Source organism: Cervus elaphus, chromosome 1 (genome assembly GCF_910594005.1).
Source record: "Cervus elaphus chromosome 1, mCerEla1.1, whole genome shotgun sequence".
Classification (NCBI taxonomy): domain Eukaryota; kingdom Metazoa; phylum Chordata; class Mammalia; order Artiodactyla; family Cervidae; genus Cervus; species Cervus elaphus.
The window spans coordinates 40,125,555-40,147,774 of record NC_057815.1 but is presented as its reverse complement, the minus strand read 5'-3'; the positions used below and the strand labels follow the sequence as shown (position 1 = coordinate 40,147,774).

Below are 22,220 nucleotides of genomic sequence, written 5' to 3'. Positions count from 1 at the left end.
TTTACCTTTTCCCTGTGCTGGGGCTAAGGCTCAGAATTTCTAGAACCTTAGAGGAAGCTCCAAGGACCATAGAACCCCATGGGAAGCATCATGTCGGAGAGGGGGATTCCCCTGCCCCATGGAGCTCAGCAGCCCTCAGTGGGAAGGAAGCAAAGCCTGTCCCCGCTCCAGGGCCTGGAGCACAGGGTAATTAACAGGGATCGCGGAGTTGGACAAATGCAGACTGACGGCGGGCTTACCTTCCCTCTAAGCTGCACCTTGGCTAACATGTTGTACAGCCAAACCCGGCCTCCTTGGCATGTTGTTCTTTCTCATTAATAAATAACTGCCCGAAACAATTACACTTCAGGAAACTAACCTTATTTTTCTCTTTCCCTCAGAGAGCTACCAAAAATTAAAAGCAAAGATGCTTAAATCAACTGGAGGGCTTCTGGGCAGACATTCCTAAGTGCAATCTGTCTAACGGGAAAGAGCTTTCTGGGGAAGGGCTGTCTGTCACTCTGCAGCAACCCTGCGCAGGCCCACCAATAGCTAAAGACAATACACATTTCCTTCATGAGAGCCTGGCCCTCTGCATACCTCAGGATCCACCTGGCCAACAGATGTAATTTGCCTCCCTATTCTAGCTCCTTCTGGAGCTGCAGGCATATGTCATTCTTTTTTTCTTTTTTTTTTTTTTAGCCAATATAGTATCATGAAAAGGTTGCAATATTTCAACATCAAGCAGTTCCAAGTTTGAGTCAGAATTCTACCACTTATTAACTTTCATTTGACCATTTCGTATTATTTATCTACTGTCGCATAACAAAATACTCCAAAACTTCAGTGGATGAAGACAACATGCTTTTATTATCTTTCCATTTCTGTGGGTCAGGAATTTAGATGCAGCTTAGCTGGGCCTCTGCTCAGAGTCCCCCAGGCTGCAATCAGCATGTCATCTCTCGAGGCTCCAGCAAAGAGGACGTGAATCCAAGCTCACTCACGTGATTATTGTCAGGATGCAGCTCCTCCCAAGCTATTGCCTGGAGGCCTCCCTCCATTCCTTGCTGTGTGGACTTTCCCATAAAGCAGCTCACAACATGGAGGCAGGCTTCCATCAGGACGGACCAGCAGGAGACAGATGGAGGTGACAGTCTTTTCGTGGCTTAATCTCAGAAGTGACACCCCGTCACTTCTGCCGTATTCTGTTTGTTAGAAGCAAGTCTCAAGGTACAGTCCACACTCCAGGGACAGGTGTTATACACGGACATGAGTGCCGGGGAGCAGGGGCCCTGGGGAGCCACTGGGGCACCTACCCACAGGAGCTTCTGAACCACGGTTTCTTCATCTGTAAGGGAGCACTGTAATAGCTCCCTCAAGGTAAGGAGAAAGAACCAAATAACACAGTGTTGAGATCAGCGCTTAGAAGAATGCAGGGCACACTGTCAGTGACTTCCAGAAGTTAACTGCCCCGCCTCTCCTCAGCCTGTCATGTCCCAATGATACATTTAGAGATTTATGTGCAAAGAAGGCTACAAAGTCTCCACTTCCAAGGATGAAGCAAAGGGATGCAGTGAGCAAGTCAGAGGGTCCCAGGAAACAAAACTGAAGGCAAGGGAAGCATTTGAGTTCTCTGGATGGGTCAGAGGCAAGCCTTCTCCAAGGCAGATGTTCAGAGGGAGTCTGGCTAAGGTAGCTGAGACCTCAAAGCCTGGATGATGGTGAGGGTTTATAAACAAGGACCAGACTAAGAGCAAACAGCCTCATGATCAGGATCCCTGACTCCCTATCACTAGTTAAGCCCACCACCCTCCCCTGTGGTATCTGACAACTCTATGAACATTTTTGAGTCAGGGGTGGGGGCAGGAAGTGGGGGGGTCCATACATTCCGAGGTCTCCTCTTCCCCCAAGGTCAGAGGACTCTGGAGCAGGCTCTGAGCGTTGATCACTTCCACTTTCCTCCTCTAATTCTCATCAGTTCATTAAAGCTTGACCTTCTGGGCTTCTCTGGCTACTCTGGATGTCCAGCCTGAGAGACCATTATATTTTAAAGGCTGTTAAACTGTCCAATGATATTTTAGCTTCTTCTTTTTTTTATTTGATAGCGAATCATCCATCACCTGTGTAAACTTCTAAGTAAAAACTCGGAAGAAAAAGATGGAGAATTATATAAAATTATGGTGGGATAAAGCAGTTAAATTTCTCTCTATCAACTGAGGCGAGGTGAGATGATGGTCAATTATCTTTTTCCACTCACTGATAAATCGCCCGCACCATTGAGACTGTCAGGGCCTGACTCATGACAAGCAGAGGAGGGCGTCAACGTGACCGGAGGACCGGGAACATAGAACGGTCTTGCAGATGGCCTTTCAGCTTCTTCCAATCCAAACCTTGACTTCCTGGCCCAGAATACTAGTCCGGGCCCTGACCATGTCCTGGGAGCCCCCCACCCACTTCTGACCACTGCCCCAACTCTATCCTTCCTCCCTCTCATTATGCTCAGAAAGCAGCATCACCCACATGAAGCTCTTCACCAAAATCTCTCAAATTGACCTCATTATTTTTCTCTCACTTTCCTTATCCAACTTAATGGTACCATTATTCACCCAAGTTATTTAACTAGAAACTTCATCATAACCCCAAACACCTCCCTTTTCCTCATGTCCCACCACCCATGCACTCATCTCTGAGCCTGTCCTGTTGTCTAACACAGTGATTTGTCAACTCCAGCCCCTCCTCACCATCCCCGCTGCTGTTTCCTGGTCCAGACCCTTATCATCTCTTCTGTAACCTGTGGGAAAAGTCTCTTAATTGGTCTCCATGGCTTTAGTGTTTCCTCACAAATACGCAAATACTCGGGGCTTCCCAGGTGGTGCAGTAATGAATCTGCTTGCCAATGCAGGACACACAGGACACACAGGTTCGATCCCTGGATCGGGAAGATCCCTTGGAGGAGGAAATGGCAACCCACTCCAGTATTCTTGCCTGGGGAATCTCACGGACAGAGGAGCTTGGCAGGCCACAGCCCATAGGGTCACAAAGAGTCGGACACAACTAAGCCCAGGACAGAATACAAATACACATGCATACACTCCACACTCCTTCCAGTTTGCTTTTAAGGCACCTTATGATTGCATCTCCTTCCCACAGACTTCAGGAAAAAGCTAAGACTCCTCACCCAGCATGTGATTTCCTGACACCCACGTGCCATCACCAGACGGCGGAGTTAGTAGTTTTCCTCACATGGTCTGTCTTATGTCCACAGCTTTGTCTGTGTTTGTTCCCCAAACCAAGTTCTCTCTGCTTCCTTTCTAGTCTAGCTGATCAACTTCTCCCAACCTTTGAGATTCAGCTCCAAAGTCACCTCCTTCACCAATTGTTTCCTAACCTTCCTCTAGCAGTTAGCCAAGCTCCTCTTTGTGTTCTCACAGAACCGTGCAACTCCTCCACTGATTTCTGACTTTGAGGGATATATATCCCCTTGCTCTTGGACTACAGGGTCCCTAAGTAAAGATCATGGCTTGCCTTCCAGCAACTAGCACCATCGTTGGCTCAGGGGCCGGCGAGTGTCTGAAAGAGAAAGTCACTCAGTGGTGTCCGACTCTTTGTGACCCCATGGACTTCTCCAGGCAAGAACACTGGAGTGTTTGCCTTTCCCTTCTCCAGGGGATCTTCCCAACCCAGGAATCGAATCGGGGTCTCCTGCATTGCACTGATCAGGAAATCACCAGGGACAGTGGAAGAAGAGAAACCAGATTAAGACATTGCTCTACCATCTCTCTGTAGCCTCAGCAAGATTTCTGTGTCTCTGAGCTTCATTCCTTATCCATAAGTGTAAATGATATCTACAACCTATGAGCATGGTAGAAAGAAAATAAATATGACTTAGGAAATGAATAACTATTAGGGAAATGAGGAAACAAGGGGTGTTTGAGACGAAGCTGAAATTTCTATAATGACTTGGGTGAATGAAGGTACCATAGAGGAGAGAAGAAATGTTAGACCAAAAATAGTGTAGTAAAGAACCCAACACATAGTAGGCATTCAATTCTCCCTTCCTTGTGGGAGTCTAACAGCTGGAGAATAGGAAGAAATAGTGTGTCCCTTACATGTCCACCATCTCATTTCTTTCCATTTCAGTTCAGTCACTCGGTCATGTCCAACTCTTTGCAACCCCATGGACTGCAGCACGCCAGGCCTCCCTGTCCATCATCAACTCCTGGAGTTTACTCAAACTCATGTCCATTGAGTCGGTGATGCCATCCAGCCATCTCATCCTCTGTTGCCCCCTTCTCCTCCTGCCCCCAACCCCTCCCAACATCAGGGGCTTTTCCAATGAATCAGTTTGTTCCTTTACTGACCTGGATAGATGCCAAGGCCTGTGGTTGGGGCAAAAACCCCTCTGTTTGATATTGTCATCCCTGATAGACTCAAACAAGCTCACTGAGATGTCTGATCATCTCCCAAAGTGACTCTGAACTTGCTTGTCTGGCACTGTATCATGTGTCACGCAAACACAGCTGGACAGGTCGGTAGGGAGGACACGCCCTCGTAAGTGTCCTCTGCCAGCATGACACCGAGGGACCCCACCTGTGACAGAAGGACTGAGAAGCAGGCCCATGAGTGACAGTAGCTGATCTTGGACCCCCAGTTTCTGGCCCTGACACAGCTGGACCTGCCCCCACTAGGAGTTGCTGCCTGGGGAACAATGTGGGGTAAAGTAAGAAGTGCCAGCTGGGAAAGCAGGCCATGGAGGTAGAAGGGTTGGATCAGGCTGGAATGGCCCCATGAGCCAGGCAGCAGTGTTCAGAGAGTTCCAACAGTGGAGAAAGAAACTAAAAGGACACAGCCCAGGGCCCAAAAACAGGGAAAAAACAGGAAGACCAGACAACCCTAAGAGCAGAGAGAACCCATGTGTAACATGGAGTGTTTGGCAAACAAACAATCCAAATGCAGAATTTGGTGGGCTGAAATGGGATGGAGGATACTTAGCTACAGTTGATGCTGAGTCTTCCAGCCTTTTTTTGCAAAACAGACAAGCCCTGCTTGGATAGCGATGATTTAAAGGCACTGGACTGAACAAGAGAAATGGCAGTGCCTTCACCCATGAGGGTAGGTCCCACCGTATATAAACATCCCGATGAGTGGGCGTGTCAGCCTCCACTCAGACCCACAGGCGTCAGCAGAGCAACTGGCATAAGAGGATTCTGATTCCTACTGCATCCCAGCTGGAGAAAGCAGCTGGGTTTTCTTTTTAAATTTGTGCTATTTTTTCTTTTTATTATTTTATTGCTGCATAGTTGATTAACAATGCTGTCTTAGTTTCAAGTATACAGTAAAGTGATTCAGTTATATATTAATTTCTTTCAGATTATTTTCCACTATCTGGTTACTACAAGACATTGAATATAGGCCCCTGTGCTTTACGGCAAGTCCTTATTGTTTACATAGTTTATGTACAGTCATCGTATCTGTTAATCCTGTACTGTTAATTTATCCCTCCCCCTCCTTTTCCCTGATAACCATAAGCTTGTTTTTTATGTTTGCGAGTATATTTGTGTTTTGTAAACAAATTCATGTGTATCTTTTTAGATTCCACATATAAGTGATATCACATGCTATTTGTCTTTTTCTGTCTAACTTCACTTGTATGACAATCTCTGAGTCCATCCATGTTGCTACAAATGACAGCATTTCATTCTTTTTTATGGCTGAGTAGTATTCCATTGTGTGTGTATATTATACATATATTATATATACATACAGAAATGTATATAATATCTTACGTCTTCACCTGTTCATCTCTTGATGGACGCTGAGGTTGTTTTCATGTCTTGCCTATTGCAAATAGTGCAGCTAGGTTTTCTTAAGATGCTTGAAGAAGAACTGGGAGCTATAAAGTAACCCAAAATGTTGATGCTTCCAATTGAGTTTTCAAGTTTCTTATTTAATATGATTCCATTTATAGTAATTTAATTTATCGCAACCATTTCCCTACATCTTTTGCTGGAAAAATTTTCTTTGTCTAAATCTAAATTTCAGAGGAGAAATGCCTGAAAATTCTTGTTTGTGTCCTTATGGAATGATTTGCTCCCCAAAGATCAAGCATGGAGACTGAAAGTAGGAAAGCATAGACTTCCACTTTGAAGTGAAGGATAAAATTGGACTAAATTTGATAAAATACAACTTAGACTAAACTGGTTGTGTCAACATATGACATTATATGATACCGAACAAAATGGACTTTGGTTATTGCCTTGTGGAACCATTGTATTGAGGTTTGGGATTATGTAGACAGATGCAACCTTGGCAATTTCCTCTGAAAGTCAATCTTGGGATGAAAAAAAAAAAGAATGAAGTGGAAGAGAAAAATCCATCCTTTACCATTTGTAAAATCAGAATCGGTTGGTCTGGAATCAGGAAAGATGGGGAAGACAGGCACCTGCCATGGAAACAGAACAGCAGCTGGGCCGGAATCTAGCTGAGAATAGGGCTATGAAGTTGGGTTCATGCTCATGGATTCTGAGGACAACCAATGCTAGAAGCAATGAACTGCTATTATATTGAATGCTTTAATTAATGCTTATTAAAAGTCATAGTCTGACCTCAGTTGGGCTGATGGGAATTAGGAAAAGCTAAGCCCCATGGTTAAGAAGAAGCCAAGAGAAGCCTGGATGTCCCTCTCACTTAAGCCAGTTTGGAGTTAACAGTGACAACAGCCTTCAGCCAAAAATTTAGGACTAGACAGGCAATGATCTCTGTGCGATCATCAGCAATAGGGACAGTAGGAGGGCAGGAAGATTAGTGGACTAAAGAGACCAGAGAATATTTTGAAGTTCTTATTCCAGAAGAGAAATTGTGTGGATGGCCACTTTGATGGGACTAATTTGGGGCAATTAGGCTAGCGGGAAATCCTACCAGGTATTAAAACTCTCTTGGTTGCAAGTGAGAACAATCAGCTCTGGCTAATTTAAATTTTTTCCTTTAAAAGACAGGATGGAAGATATATTAGAAGGATAGTCGGGACATCTCACTGAACAGAAGGTAAAATTAGGCAATCAAAACTCAAGATTCTCAACTATATGAGTTGATGGAAGCTTATGCAAGGTGCAGACATTAATGTGGCTAGTTTCTGATTTCCAATCAAATTCTGTTTCTTTTTGTTTCAAAAAATCCAATTCAAAAAGAATCAGAATGGCTTGAGGGTCAGTAGAGACCTACCCATATGTGTAACTAGTTATCCCTATGTATAACTAGAGGAAGAATATCTTCACTCTTCCCACACTGTTTGGGCCCATTAAATAAGAACTGTTTCCATAATAGGAATATCAACATGTGTTCTCCACCATTTACTGTGACCCCTCTCACTTCTCTCCAAGAAGACATTATTAGTTTTCTATTGTAGAACAAATAATCAGAGACTTAGTGACCTCAAAGTGCATGTGTTAATTACCATGTTTCTGTTGGTCAGGAGACACAGCTCCACTGAGTCCTCAGCTCGTGATCTCATTCATAGGCAGCAAAGTGTCAGCTGAGATGTGTTTTCATCTGAATGTTCAAGTGGGGACAAAAAAGCTTCCAAGCTCATTCACGTTGTTGGCAGAATTTATGTCTTTGTGGCTGTAGGACAGGGGACCCTGAATTTTTGCTGTTGTCAGTTGCCCACGTATCGTAAAGGCCATCCCACTACCTTGCCCTGTGAGCTTCCTTCAGTGTAGTGGCTTCCTCCATCGAGTCAGCAAGGGATATCTCTCTCCCAGGGGACAGCTTATTGTTGTCGTTCAGTCGCTCAGTCATGTCTAACTCTTTGTGGCCCCATGGACTACAGCATGCCAGGCTTCCCTGTCCTTCACAATCTCCCAGAGTTTGCTCAAACTCATGTCCATTGAGTTGGTGATGCCACCCAACCATCTCATCTGCTGTCACCCTCTTTTCCTCCTGCCCTCAATCTTTGCCAGCATCAGGGTCTTTCCCAATGAGTCAGCTCTTTGCATCAGGTGGCCAAAGTATTGGAGTTCAGATTCAGCATCAGTCCTTCCAATGAATACTCAGGGTTGATTTCCTCTAGGATTGACTTGTTTGATCTCCTTGCTGTCCAAGGGACTCTCAAGAGTCTTCTACAGCACCACAATTTGAAAGCATCAATTCTTTGGCACTCAGCCTTCTTTACGATCCAACTATCACATCCATACATGATTACTGGAAAAACCACAGCTTTGACTATACAGACCTGTGTCAGCAAAGTGGTGTCTCTGCTTTCTAATACACTGTCTAGGTTTGCCATAGCTTTTCTTCCCTGGGGACAGCTTAGCCTCTAAGAGCTTTTACCTATTGAAGTTAGGACCACTCCCTTCTGATTAACTCCCAATCCACTGATTTGTAAGCTTAATTACTTCTGCAAAATCCCTTCACCTTTATCATGTTCCACTGACCAGAAGCAAGTCACAGGTCCCGCTCACGTTTAAGGGGAGAGGATCATACAGAGCATAAGCCTGAAGGGGTGGGTATCACAGGGCCACCTTAGTGTGTATCTGCCCAGGGACTTGGAACCAATGAGATGGACAGGGAGTAAGGCTTTGATCTCCTCTTGACATGCATATTCTCTCACATCTCACCTTTTCTCATCTTCCTACACACAGGTCACAAGATTTCTTGTCTCCTCCATGTAGTAAGCTCACCAGGGCAGGCCAGCAGTCGCTCCATTTTCTACCTATGACGAGGAAATTTCCATTCAGGAGGGAAGGAAAGAAAATTCATGTTCCAAACTTCATTAAGCCTCAGATCCAAACTTTATTTTCCTATTCAACTTTGCCACCCACAAAACCGATATATTGATCCCTGATTCCTTTCCAGTTGTTTCAGAACTCAGAGAGGAGAGCTCTGATTTATTAGAATCTCGAATGCCACTTGGTATTCTGAGGTCTGGCACCAAAGTCATGACCATTCTCAGTTAGACAGCCACCCTAAGATGTACCTCCCCTATGCCCTGACAACTCAGATGTAGAGGGAATGGAAAACTGGTTTTGGTAGTTGCAGGCACCTGACACTTATGACACTTTAATATAAGGGAGGAAAAGTACAAAGCGTGTCACTTGTCTTGGAGATTTAAAGGCTCCTCTACACCTCATTTGCACCCTGATTTTGGAAAGGGTATAGCTGCTACAGCAAACAACTAGAGTATTTATTAATGTACGAAGGCCTTTCCTCCATATCCCATCCAACCATAAACTCCCTCCATCTCTGTCTGTTTGTGTGTTTGTTTTTGACCCCTCTACCTCTTCTGACAATAGGGAGGACTAGGCTGTGTGTGGCCATGAGCATGCCATCCACAAGCATGCCTGTGTCTGTCACAACTCCAATACCCTCCAACGTTTCCTGGGGCCACAAATCTCAACACATCACCCTGTCCCACGAGTCAGGGACAGGTTAATTGAGAATGAGGCAGTCCAGACTCTAAACCTGCATCACCATTCCCCAACAAGGAAGAAGCAAATTCACAAGAGTCACCACATAGAAGCATCCTAAAGAGAAACTGAGGCACAGAGAAGTTGAGTAACTGTCTCAAGACACACAGGAGTCGGCACCCAAGCGGAAAGTTGGACTTGTTTGTTTGTAGCTCCTGATACCACATAGCTCCCTTAATACAGAGCTGAGGTGTTTAACCCCCCACATGCTTAACATCTCCTGGGAGACAGGCTGCTGACGTAAATAAACCAGGAACCCAGGGGCCCTTGGGGGGTCAGCTCCTGGGACACTTTAGTTAAGGCGGTTAATAACCACAGCAACATGATTTATTACTTAGCACTCGAAAGGAACTGGCTGTCACAGCAGTACCTCCTGCCCCAGTCTAGCTCCTTCATTTGCATAGGTAATGGTCATGTTATTAACAGCTCATTAGTGTCAGGCCCAGGTGACCAGAAAGACAGACTCAGTGGACCAGAGGGAAAGAGCCTCTTGCATTTCAAAGAAAACCCTATCAAGAGTCTTATTCCAGGGCCAAGAAGGGGCTGGTGTGACCCAGACACGGCTGGGAAGGGTTCTAAATGAGGAGGTCCCTTTCTTAATGACAAAGTATAACTCCAAATAGCATTGCGTGCATGCACGCTCCGTCACTCAGTCGTGTCTGACTGTTTGCAACACCATAGACTGTAGCCTGCCAGGCTCCTCTGTCCATGGGATTCTTCAGGCAAGAATACTGGAGTGGGTTGCCATTCCTTCCCCAGGAGCTCTTTCCAACCCAGAAATGGAACCTGCATGTCCTGCACTTATTGCATCTGCAGGCAGATTCTTTACTACTGAGCCACCTGGGAAACCCTCCTAAATAATATTAAATAAATGTTAAATTACTCTAAATAAAGTCTCAGACATGATCTCCCCTTGATAGGATGTGATAGAAATGGCATGTTACCTCTGCAGTCTTCTTCCCCAACACACAGGACCCCAGTCTAATCATGAACAAATCACATCTGAGGGTCATTCTGCAAAATATCTGACCAGTCCACCTCAGAACTGTCAAGGTCATCAAAAACAAGGGAAGTCTGAGAAATGGCCAAAACCAAGAGATATGTTGACTACCGGTAATAATGTATTTGGCTGCGATCCTGGAACAGAAGGACATCAGATAAAGGCTAGGGAAATTCAAATAAACTGTGAACTCCATAATAAAAATTTGTTAATATTGGGCCATTAATTGTAACAAATGCACCATACTAATAGAAGATGCTAATAATAGAAGTAACCAGGTGTGGGTTATGTGAGATCTCCCTGAACCATCTTTTTCTATAAATCTAAAACTGCTCTAAAATAAACAGCTGGATTTTGTAACTCTCTTGTTATACATGATACAGTAGAACCTATGCCATGTTATTGTTCAAACTATCAGTGTTGGTCCTCAATGCCTTAGTAAGGTAGGGAGAATAGGCATCTTTACCTTTCCTTTACAAATGAAATAACTGAGATTTAGAGAAATTAAGTGACTTGCCTATGATCACATAGCTATTAAGTGTAAGAGATTAGTTTCATTCTCAGGCCTTTCAACTTAAAATGAATGTTATCATCTCAGAGAGAACAAGGATAAAGAAAAAAGACAGTGCAGGTTTCTGTCTAACAGCCAGAGCAGTTGACAGTAGGGGCTGTTGATAGGGACAGATGAGAGGTCAAGGTCAAGGTCAGCCAGGAGTTCACGGTCATTCTTATAGGTCTCATATTATGAAACCTTAGAGTGAGAAAAAAAATCAATCCAAAAAAAAATCAACCTTTTTCATTCTCATCCTTTCCCAAACCTCCCCCACATCCTACATATGGAAACACAATCCAGAATTCTTGTGGAAGTATTTTTGTTGACTCAAAAAACAAACTGACATGATGACCTTTCATCCTTTTTCTCTTTACTTGGACCTCTAAACCTCATCCCACAGAATGTCAGTAACAGCCCCAGTGTAGAAAAGAAGTGGTCCAGGTTTGCACAAAATGAGTCAAAGGGCAATCAGGACCCTAAATCTAGCTCCATTTCTGCTTCTTATACTTTCCTCCAGCCCCTGCTGTTTTCTAATCCATCTAGAAGCAAACAGGAGAGACTCAGCCATAAGCAAGTTTGGAGACATAGAGAGAGACATTGGTGACTAGGCCCTGCTATTGCCCTCAGAAGAAAATGATGTAAGAGGAAGAAAAGAGACTGATTGTATGTGAGGCAAATACACTGAAATGCTCCTGATTTTAACCCAAATCCAAACCAGTTGGCCTTGGGACAGGTCATTTTCATCTCTCTGTGACCCAATTTCCTCTTCTGGACAATGACAGATCTGGAGGAGCCAATCTCTAAGCTGCCCCTGAACTTGGGCCTTCTGTGGCCTAGCTCACGATCACAGATCTCATTCTGCTGATTAGGCTGGGCTCTCCTTGACGGGAAGAGAAGCCGATGAAAATGCAATCAGAGGGTGATAGACACACTGAATCAAAGTCATGATGTGCTTATTTTGATGAGTTGGAAAGTCCCTGGTCCCTTCTCTACAAGAAGAAAATGTTCAAGTAACCATGAAACTCACCACAGATTATTCAGCAAATGCCCACTGGCTTTATCATGCTACACTGCATAGAGGATTGGAGACAAAATGGGTATTGGGGACATCGAAAAGGCATAATCAATTTTTTAAGAGCTTATAAGCTCCCCCTATACAATCCAACCCAAGAATCACAAATATCAAACTGTCTGCTATGTCCTATACGTAAATATTTTATAATGAAGATGTACGTGAGGGTCAGGGAGGGAAGGATTGGGAGTTTGGGATTGGAGAAGTAAACTGTTATATATAGAATGGATAAACAACAAGGTCCTACTATATGACACAGGGCTTCCCCTGGTGGCTCAGATGGTAAATAATTCACCTACAATGTAGGAGATCCAGGTTCGATCCCTGGGTTGGGAAGATCCCCTGGAGGAAAGAACGGCATCCCACTCCAGTATTCTTGCCTGGAGAACTCTATGGACAGAGGATCCTGGTGGGCTACTGTTTATGGGGTTGCAAAGAGTCAGACAGGACTGAATGACTAACCCTTTCATATGCTATATAGCACAGGGAATATCAATATAAATATATATTCAATATCATGTGATAAACCATAATGAAAAAGACTATGAAAAAAGGTGCATATATATACATATGTATAATATATATTTTGTGTATATATATATAGGATGTATTATACATACACAACTGAGTCACTTTGCTGTATAGCTGAAATTAACACAACATTGTAAGTCAACTATACCTCAATAAAATTTTAAAAAGATGTACATGAGGGTGCACATGTGAGTGCATGTACTTGGAGGTTTATGTGCACAGTCCTCCTGCCCTGACTCACCCAGTATCTCCCCTTGCCTTATCACGATAATCTCCTGGAGGAAGAAAGCCCTGCGAGATGAGAATTTATCCTCTGGGATGCACTAACCCCCAGTGAGGCCCGAAGCTGCGGGAGAGCCAAGCATCTGATGAAGTCTTCGCCAGATCTTGGCCTCAGGAGTTCAGGGTCAGCAGATAGCAGTGGGGGGGTGGGGGGGGGGTCCCCTGTTCTGCTCTGTGCCCTCCTCGACCATGCCTTCCTCCTTCTTTTCTACTCCTCCCCCAACCCTGCTCCCCGCATGCATTTCCCTCCCCTTCCGGCTACATACTGCCATGTCCCAGACTCTCCTAAGGACAGCAAATTACTCCTATCATTTTTAAAATGTAATCAACTGCATTTGATCCAGCAGGTGCTTTTGTGAGTATGAGTTTAAAAAAAAAAAAAGCAGATTGAAAAAAGTGGATAAAATATAAATTAAAAAAGAAGAATGGGTCTGGTTACAATCAATAACCACAGAATTATTGACTCCTCTTCCCATTACACTGTGATGCCTCTGTAATCTTGCTGGCAGATTCTATAAAGGACGCATCTGTGCAAGATGAGATGTCCATTGTCAAAAGTTATAATTCTCTCCAACACAACTCCCATAACAGCAGCTAGGCAGTTTCTGCAGAGCGATCTGGTGTCTGGGAACCACATGACATCACTTTCTAAAACCCATTTAGTGTCTCTGCCCCAGGCCCTCTCTGTCCTAAGCAAGTTGGCAAGAGGAAAGGAAGCAGAACCAGAAGCTGCACCTTGGCCCAGCCTGGTGTCCTGAGTTCACGCATTTCAGGCTCTCCTTGGCCCTTCCAAACCCCATTTTGGAGAGGCACATGCCTCTACCCTTAGTAGGAAACAATTGGATTATTCACTGAGGAAAAGCTGAAGCTAATCTCTGCTTCCCTGTACAAATTCTCCATGTGGGACTGTGGCTCAAAAGAACAATTTGGCTGAGGGGCAGAGCTTGGAGTTGGTTTCCATGGGTTTCTCCAGGGCAGGCGAGGGCAGGTTGTAGTCATATATCAACTAGGGAAAGCAACTCGCCTGCACAAGGCCCCAGGAAGCCAAGCCCCAGACCTACCAGGAGTCAAGGAGAATCTTCAACTGGGAGCCACGGACCCCGGCAGGCAGCCGCTGGCCCAGGGAGTCTTTTGGCAGTCCATGTTTAATCCCCAGGAGATGGTGTGGCCGAATGCGAAGGGCACTGGTCTGGGAGATGTGTGACCTTAACAAAAACCACCTCTGAGCCTCAGCACCCTCACTGCAGAGGAGAGTGTTGACGGGACAGCCTAACAGGCCCTTCCAACTATGTGACGAGTGACAGTCTCTCCTTCGATGCTGGGTAGGGGTGGGGGCTGGAGCTTCCATCACCTCTCAGCCTTCCCAGCCTGCGGGCTGATGCCCTCGGTCTGACCCCAGGAAGAGCCCCCCCTTCTCCCCAGAGGGGTTCAGGAGTCCCCCTGCTGAAGCAGGACTACTGGAAAGCCTGGGTGGTCCCTGCCCTCAGGGACGCTCTGTCCAAACGGCAAGCAAAGCTCTGCTGGTTTTGATGATGAAGATTTACAGCCAGAAGTGAGTTTCCCTGGCAATATTGTCTGCTGCCTTTATGAGCAGCAATTACATAGCATTTGGTACCTGGGAAGGCAACCGGCGAGAGCTGAAATGGTGAAATGCTCTATCACTCCAAGGAGCACAATGCCTTTGGTAATAAATATTGACGTTCATTAAGACAAAGCCAGAATTCAATCTGTTCTGGGGAATTCTCTGCTTCCGGCCTCCAGAATGGCCCTTATTTACAAGATGTCCCTGAGGGAATGAGACAGGCTGGCTCACCTTGCTCCCCAAGATACATTTTATTCAACCGACTCGTCCTGGGCAAACGTGCATCTGACAAGCCAATTTGAAAATGAATTTGGTACATTTTTTGAGTTGATTATTTATTCTGAAAATGAATGCCTGCTCTGGTCAGGCTGACAGCTCTCAGGACGAGAGAACCCATGCTCACAGCTCCCGTTCCTTGCTTCCTCCCCAAATAAAGGGGCACAGAATCCAGAAACCCAGCTCTCCCAGCACTGGGGCAGGTAGCCCCTCCAGCCTCACTCACTGGTGCCCAGCCCAGCCTAAGTTCACGCTGCTGGGGGAAGGCCAGCGTGCAGAGACCAGGCTTGTGCCTGGGAGAAGTGGCATGGTGTGAAAGCTGGGCAGAGGGAGGGGGCGTCTACCCGCTCTACCCTACTGGATGGTTTGATCGGGCAAACACTTGACTCCCCCTGCCTGGAATCATCATGAGGTCCCCAGGAGAGACCCAGGGAAAGGGTGTTGGGAAGGGAGGGTCTTTCTACACCATTTAACTTCCATTCTCCCTGTTCCTTACTTTCACCATTTCCTCTAGACTGCCATCATGTCAAGATACCTTGGCGAATTTCACTAAAAGGTAACATTTTAGAAGGATGCGCTGAGAGGGCACCCCCTTCATCCCTCCCCCTCCAGATGTGCTTCCCAGAACTCTCAGGGACCCTGGCTTTCTAGTATAGTCCTAGAAGACTTCCTGTAAGAAGAGGGCTGTGTGGGAAGGATGTAGGAAGCATGTTTGGGAGATTTTGAGCTGCTCGTGGCTAAAACCTCCCTGAGGGAAGTTAAGGTCATGGAAGGCCTTGAACGCAAGGCTAAGAAGCCTGGACTCAAAATTTGCCAAGGTGATTAGGTAGCTTTTGCTCAGTGGCTTTCAAGTTACTTTGAGATCATGAGACCATTTGTTCTAATGTACTTTTGTCCAGAGCCTCAATGTACAAAGTAGATAAATGTGAAACTATTCCAATCAAACAGATGGAAGACCCAGAGACCTACCCTCTCCCTTCACTCAGTATTTAGTCCCATTAATATCAGGATCACCTGAGCTGCTTGTTGAAAATGCAGGCTTCTAGAACCCTTCACCAGACCCACTGATTCATATCCTGCAGAGGTGGTGTCCTGGAATATGCATTTCTTTGTACCACTCTTGGTGGTTGGCAAAGCGCACGGAAGGTTGATCATCATGCTCCAGGGCTTGGCAGGACAGAGGGTAAAAACAGATGCATACCTGATTGGCAGGTAAATCCTTCCCTTGGCTTGACTGTATCCTGACCTGTGTTACTCACCTCCCTACCACGCACTCTGGTGCGTCTGTGTTCTGGGGCCTCATGTAACTGTTCGTGGTGCTGAACCTGGAGAGGCAGGGAGCAGAGGGAACAGCAGTTATAAAAACCCCACCAACCCCTTAAACCCACACCACTGCTTAGGGCCTCTGTGGCACTAGACACCACAGGCTCTGCAAGCACATGTTTTTAAAGCACCTTGAAATCTACATGCCCACTCCCAACTCCTAGTGTGAAAAGGCTCATCCATTTCCCAGACCAGCTGCAAGAGCAAATAGTTCAGGAGGTTGAAATCAAAGAACCTCAAACCAAAGTTCTTCAGAGACCTGCTCTCTCTGGAGCAGGCCGGGGGGCGGGGGGCAGGGGGGTGGGCAGACCCAAGGGGCCCACACTCAGGGGTGCGGTGTGGCTGGAGAGCGGTTTTTCCGGAGCACCAACCTCCAAGCCAGAGCCTGCATGACCCCCACCCGCAAAGGGGCAGCTCCTGCCCGCTCCATCGTATCATTATTCTGCTTTCCAGATGGAGGGGAGGGGAAGCGGCCCTGAGCAATTAAGTGTCTAGCCTAAGGTCACGGAGCAAGTCAGCGCAGGCCCTCAGAAAGCACCAGCTCCTCCTGCGGATTTAGGCAGCGAGTGGGCAACATGCCCTCGGGCATCTGCCTCACGGCACCTTCATCTTGCCTGCCTCAGCAGCCTGGGCTGGCTCTGCCACTGCTCCCACACGGCTCAGCCAGCCCGTCACCACCCTGATCTAAGCCTCCCCTGCCACCCCCAGCCTGGGGCCTCTGGAAATCAGGAGACACCTGCCCAGGTAGGTGACGGCTGTCACGAAGCGAGCCCAGAGAGGAGGAGGAGGAAGAGGGGAAGCCGCAGTATCCGGTTTCATCTTTACTTCTCAGCCCACTAATTGGGGCAGTGATGGGAATGTGAGAAATACAGGCAGAGTCTCACTAGGATGACAGGGCAGCTGTAAGCCCAGCAGATGGGGTGTCATTGGACAGCCTGTTGTTTGGAACTGACCCCCCAGCACCGTCACCTACGGCCATCACTCCTCCTCCTTTTGAGAAACTGCTTCCCTGTCACATCGGCTGTGTGATTCTAACAGGATGTTGATAACCCCAAAGAGCAGAGATGGTGTGCAGTCCAGGTCCAGCCAATTACTGCTCCTCATGCCCTTGGGCATAGCGATGGTTCAAGGACGGACCTCGGACCATGTCTGGCCAATCACTGTTCTTCCCTGGGATTTCTTCCAGTCCAAGTATTGCGAGGAGGGTGTAGCTAGAGATGGGAACCTTCCCTGACACCTGAGAAAGACCTCTCTGCAGAAGGAAATAACGAAGCCAAGCAGAGACAGGTAGGGTGTAGATGCAGAGAAAAAGAATCCTGGTGACACCGTCCGAGTTCCTTAATCCAGTAGAAGCTGAAGTTCGCAGACACATGTGCCAGTAAATTCCCTTTGTTAAAATAAGATAATTCAAGCTGAGTTTTCGTTACTTGCATCCAAACAGTCCTAATAAATGGAGAGAACCATAGGGCCAACTGTCAAACATAAAACAAGCTGTTTAAGTTGGCATTGAACGCTGACCACAGAGGACAGCAGGCAGCAGGCCTAGAAGAAACTGACTCTGAGCTGCCCCCACTTTTATGACTTGGGTGATGGGATTTCTTGCTCCTTGAGGTTTTACCAAAGGGCAGTAGCCCTAAGGGCTCTCTTGTACCCTATGGAATTGGAAGAGGGAGTGGGTAAGTCTAGCCAAGAGCCAGCCATGGAAGGAACAGGTAGAGTTAGAGCAAAAAAAAAGGGGAGGGGGGAGAGAGAAATCTTCAAAAATGGTGCATACAGATTGAAAACCCCTACTCTAATTTGAGGCCTGATGAATGGAACTGAAACAACACTCTGCTGCTCACTGAAACTATTCTCTCCAAGGTCAACAATGACAATCTAACTGCTAAATCCTACAGCACAACCTCAGTTGCAATGTGTCCCCACCTGTCTACAATCCTAGAGCACAATTCTTAGTGCTTTCTTTCTTATTTTAAAAAATATTTATTTATTTCCCTGGTGGTTCAGATGGTAAGGAAACTGCCTGCAATGCAAGAGACCTGAGTTCAATCCCTGGATCGGAAAGATCCCCTGGAAGAAGGCATGGCAACCCACTCCAGTATCCTTGCCTGGAGAATCCCATGGACAGAGGAGCCTGGCGGGCTGCAGTCCATGGGTCACAGAGTCGGACACGACTGAGTGAGTAACACACACACACACATATTTGTTTATTTATTTGGTCTTAGTTGCAACATGTGGGATCTCTAATTGTGACATAAGAATTCTTCGTTGTGGCATTCAAGATCTTTGATTTCAGTTGCAACCTGTGAGATCTTTAGCTGTGGCATGTGGGATCTAGGTCCCTGTTCGGGGATCGAACCTGGACCCCCTGAATTGGGAATAGGGAGTCTTAACCTCTGGACCACCAGGGAAATTCTAGTATTTCCTTCTTTAAATGCCCTTCTCCCTTGAATTCCAGACTCTGTGCTAACCTAATCCCCATAGTGCCAGGACCATTCTTGTGTCTCTAAGGATGGCTGGTTTTTCTTCTCCCAACACTAAAGTATAGGCACTGCTCCAGATCCTCCCTTCCAGCCTACGTTTCTGCAGAAACTGTTCCTCCTGGGCCAGAATCGTTAGCCCTGATCCCTCTCAAAAGCTCCAATTCCCACTCCTAATTCAAAGACTCATCACCTTTTATCACATCCAGGGCATTCCCTGAATTTCTTGGTTCAGGGAGTGGACCCACAGTTCCCCCAGTAACTCAGGTTCCAAACTTGTGAGCCAGCAAAGACTCTTTTCTTCCCTCCGACCTGCACAGCAGGTCATCCTGGTCTGTAATTTCGTCTATGAATGTCACAACCTTCTTCCCAGGCTCTTTATTTCTCACTGTTAGTTCCTTAATGTCTTTATCACCTTGTACCTAGACTTTTGCAACAATCTTTTCTTTGCTCTAGTCAAACATTTTATTCAACAAACATTTACAGTACAGGGTGCCTTTTATCAACCAAACCCTGTGCAATCTTCACATTCTCTAATTCATTCCAGACACTACAACCAAATTCATCTTCGTCAAGTACTACTTTGATCACATCATCCTGGGGCGCTAAAGCCTTCAGTGGCTCCCCATTGCCCACTGAGTACAGCCCCCATTCATCAGCCTGTCATTCAAAGTCCTCCATAATTTGTCCCCAACCTACCTTTCTGGACTTATTCCCTACTATTTCCTCTACATAGGCCTTATATTCCAGTCAACCTGATCTATTTATTTTTCTTTAAACAAGCATTGCAATTTTCCACTTCTGAGTTTTTGCCTATTCCATTTCCTCTGCATGAAAGTGCCCCCCACTTGTCCTGTGTCTGCTCTTATTCATGTCTCAGAGCTCAGTTCAAACATGATCACCATCTCCTCTTAACACATCTGCCAGAAGTGATTGTTCCACCCTTTAGAATCCTGTTTTTAGCATTTGGATTTGATGCTTTGCATTGTGGATCAGTGACCTGTGTTCTGATTCCCCATCATCAGAGTTCTTACCTGAAGCATCTGTATGAGAATCACAAAGGGGCTTGCTAGAAACAACAGGCTCTGGGGACTTCCTGAGGGTCTAGTGGTTAAGACCCTGTGTTTCTAGTGCAGGGGGTACAGGTTTGATCCCTGGTCAGGGAAGCTAAGATCCCACACGCCGTGTGGCATGGCAAAAAGACAAAACAGGCTCTGGCACCATGCCCAGAGAACCCACATTCTCAGCATGTACCCCAATGATATTCTTGTGCATTCAGATCTGACAGCAGCAGCCCTGTGAGACTGTAATTTTCCCAAGGGTAGGGACCACATCTTACCTGGCTTCATAAACATCAACACACCTGGAAACTCAAGTGGAAGGGAAGCTCCGAGATCACTGAGTTCAAACACCAGTCCAGTGCTTGACTATCCTCTCAACATCCCTAATAAGTTAAAATTTACTAAATTTTTCTAATAGCCCAAGTTTTCACAAAGAACATTCATCAGTGTTTAGTCTGATCACTGCGGAGACCCTACTTTATTAGGAGAACCTAGCTCAAGACTCAGAAGAAATCTGTCTCTAATATTGGTACCTTAAATGTTTGTCATTTTCATGAGAAACTTAGATTCATTTTTGTCTCCTGGATACCGAATTATGTAATTGATCTCATTCCCTTTTTGTGTTGACCATGGGATACCCGTGGTAAAATCCATGGCCACCACCAGCAGACGGATGGGACTTTATTATCCCACAGGGAGCCTCACATTTGTCTCATCACCTTCTCCTAACCTTGTTTTACTTTTGCATCTTCTTCTTTTTTCAAACCAATTTTTTACTTTATCTTGCCATATCATTTGCATCTTTGCAAACTGTTTTAAATCCTTTGGTAAGAAGACAGTTATAAATAAATAAGATAAATTCCTGAATCTATGGATGTGCAAATGCTTTCTGATTTTTTTTTTAAGATGAGGAGAGAAATTGGGTTGAACGATGAGTCCTTGGATTGGCACTTCTGACAGAAAGCAGGGCCAGAAAGAACATATGGAGTAAGTGATGCTCTAAGGTCAGAGTTGTAAAAAATTAGGACTTGCAGAGAAAACATGGATTCAGAAAGGATGATGAAGTTTTAGAACAGGAAGAAAGGAGAGTGGTTTTAGAGTATAGTCATAAAAGGCAGAAAGCAAGGAAAAGCTTTTAGAGCAGGAAGAAGTAGTTAAAACAGGGACAGTTATAGAGAACTAACCGTGGGGTCTTTATACCCAGAGAACGGAGGTCCTAATGCATTGTAGTTCTGAGGCTCCAGTACAGAAGGACTCCTGGTGGGTTCAGAAGGCTGTGTGGAGGAATGAACTTAGGGTCCAGGGAAAAAAGACCTTACCTTTCCCATGATTAAGAAAACTAAAGAAATGCCTCTGGGCTAGAATTGGAGGTTGAAATAAGAGTAAACAAGAAGGAGAGTCAGAAACAATAATAGAAATCTGTCCCACATTGAAGGCATGCCAGATGAATTGAATATGTGTGCCTGCAACTTTGGTATATTGAGGTCCATCTCAGTATAGTTATAAACTGTGTGCAGTTTAAGTACTAGAGTTGAGGTGGAGAGAGGGAGCAAAGCAATTATAGGAGAAACTGTTTTTTTAATTGAAGTATAGTTGATTTACAATACTGTGTTAGTTTCAGGTGTACCAGTGAAACAATTCATTGATATATATATGTGTGTGTGTGTATATATATATATATCTCAATATGCCATGCTGAGTCAGTCATTTCTGACTATTTGTGATCCTTTGGACTGTAGCCCACCAGGCTCCTCTGTCCATGGGATTTCCCCGGCAAGAATACTGGAGTGGGTTGTCATTTTCCTCCTCCATGGGATCTTCCTGACCTAGGGGTTAAAACCGCGTCTCCTGCATTATACACATATTTTGCAGATTATTTTCCTTTATAAGTTATTATAAGATATTGACTCTAGTTCCCTGTGCTGTACAGTAATTCCTTGTTGCTTGTTTATTTTATGTATAGTAGTTTGTTAATCCCATACTCCTAATTTATCCCTCCTTCTCCCTTTCTTAGGAGAAAGTCTTGACTTCAGAAGGGCAGAGAGTGTCAGACTATCATCTGTGTAGCATGGAAGATGCCTGGGCCCATGGCCTACACTCCCACAGATGCTGGTAACTGCTAAACACCTTTGGGCTGCCCCAACTCAGGATCACAATGCGTCAAGCAGGCACCTCAGTGGGTATAAACTAGTCTTCATAAGCGTGTCTGATTCCAGCTCACAATCTAGGGCCCCAAAATATCATCAAACATAAGAAAAGAGAAAAATATTTATTGAATGGTTGTTCCTTTTTTTCATTCAATACTTACTGAATATTTAATGATTACTGAGCACTGCAGTAGGGAATGGAGATATAAAAGATACTAACACATACTTCTTGCCCTTAATAAGCTCCAAGCTCAGGGAGAAAATCTACGTGTAAACAAAGTACTACAGTGTGTGGTATGATTAACGCCATAGTTATGCAAAATGCTACAGAATAGATAAGATCACAGAGGATGAAACAACTAACCCTGCCCTGGGAAGGTAGAGAAGGGGGCATATTTATCCAGGGTTTTGAAGGATGAGTAGGAGTTGTACAGATAGAAGAGAGGGAACAGCAAACATCAAGGTACAAAGGC

General features: G+C 45.4%; 2 long non-coding RNA genes across 3 annotated transcripts in view; one reads left to right on the top strand and one right to left on the bottom strand.

The window, feature by feature from the left end:
* The window catches only part of LOC122681353, a 122,090-nt gene that overhangs the window by 98,948 nt on the left and 922 nt on the right, over positions 1-22,220 (top strand). Inside the window, exons 1-2 of one of the 2 annotated variants that reach the window (XR_006337094.1) lie at positions 15,251-15,295; positions 21,615-21,712. This is a non-coding gene — a long non-coding RNA (uncharacterized LOC122681353). Of the gene's footprint in view, positions 1-15,250; positions 15,296-21,614; positions 21,713-22,220 lie in introns of those variants that run through there. The other variant, XR_006337018.1, reaches the window with a different exon arrangement.
* LOC122680860 lies at positions 840-16,048 on the bottom strand. The gene is made up of 3 exons (XR_006336893.1): positions 15,999-16,048; positions 8,595-8,689; positions 840-2,008 (listed from the first exon to the last, which is right to left on the bottom strand). It is a non-coding gene; the product is annotated as an uncharacterized LOC122680860 (long non-coding RNA).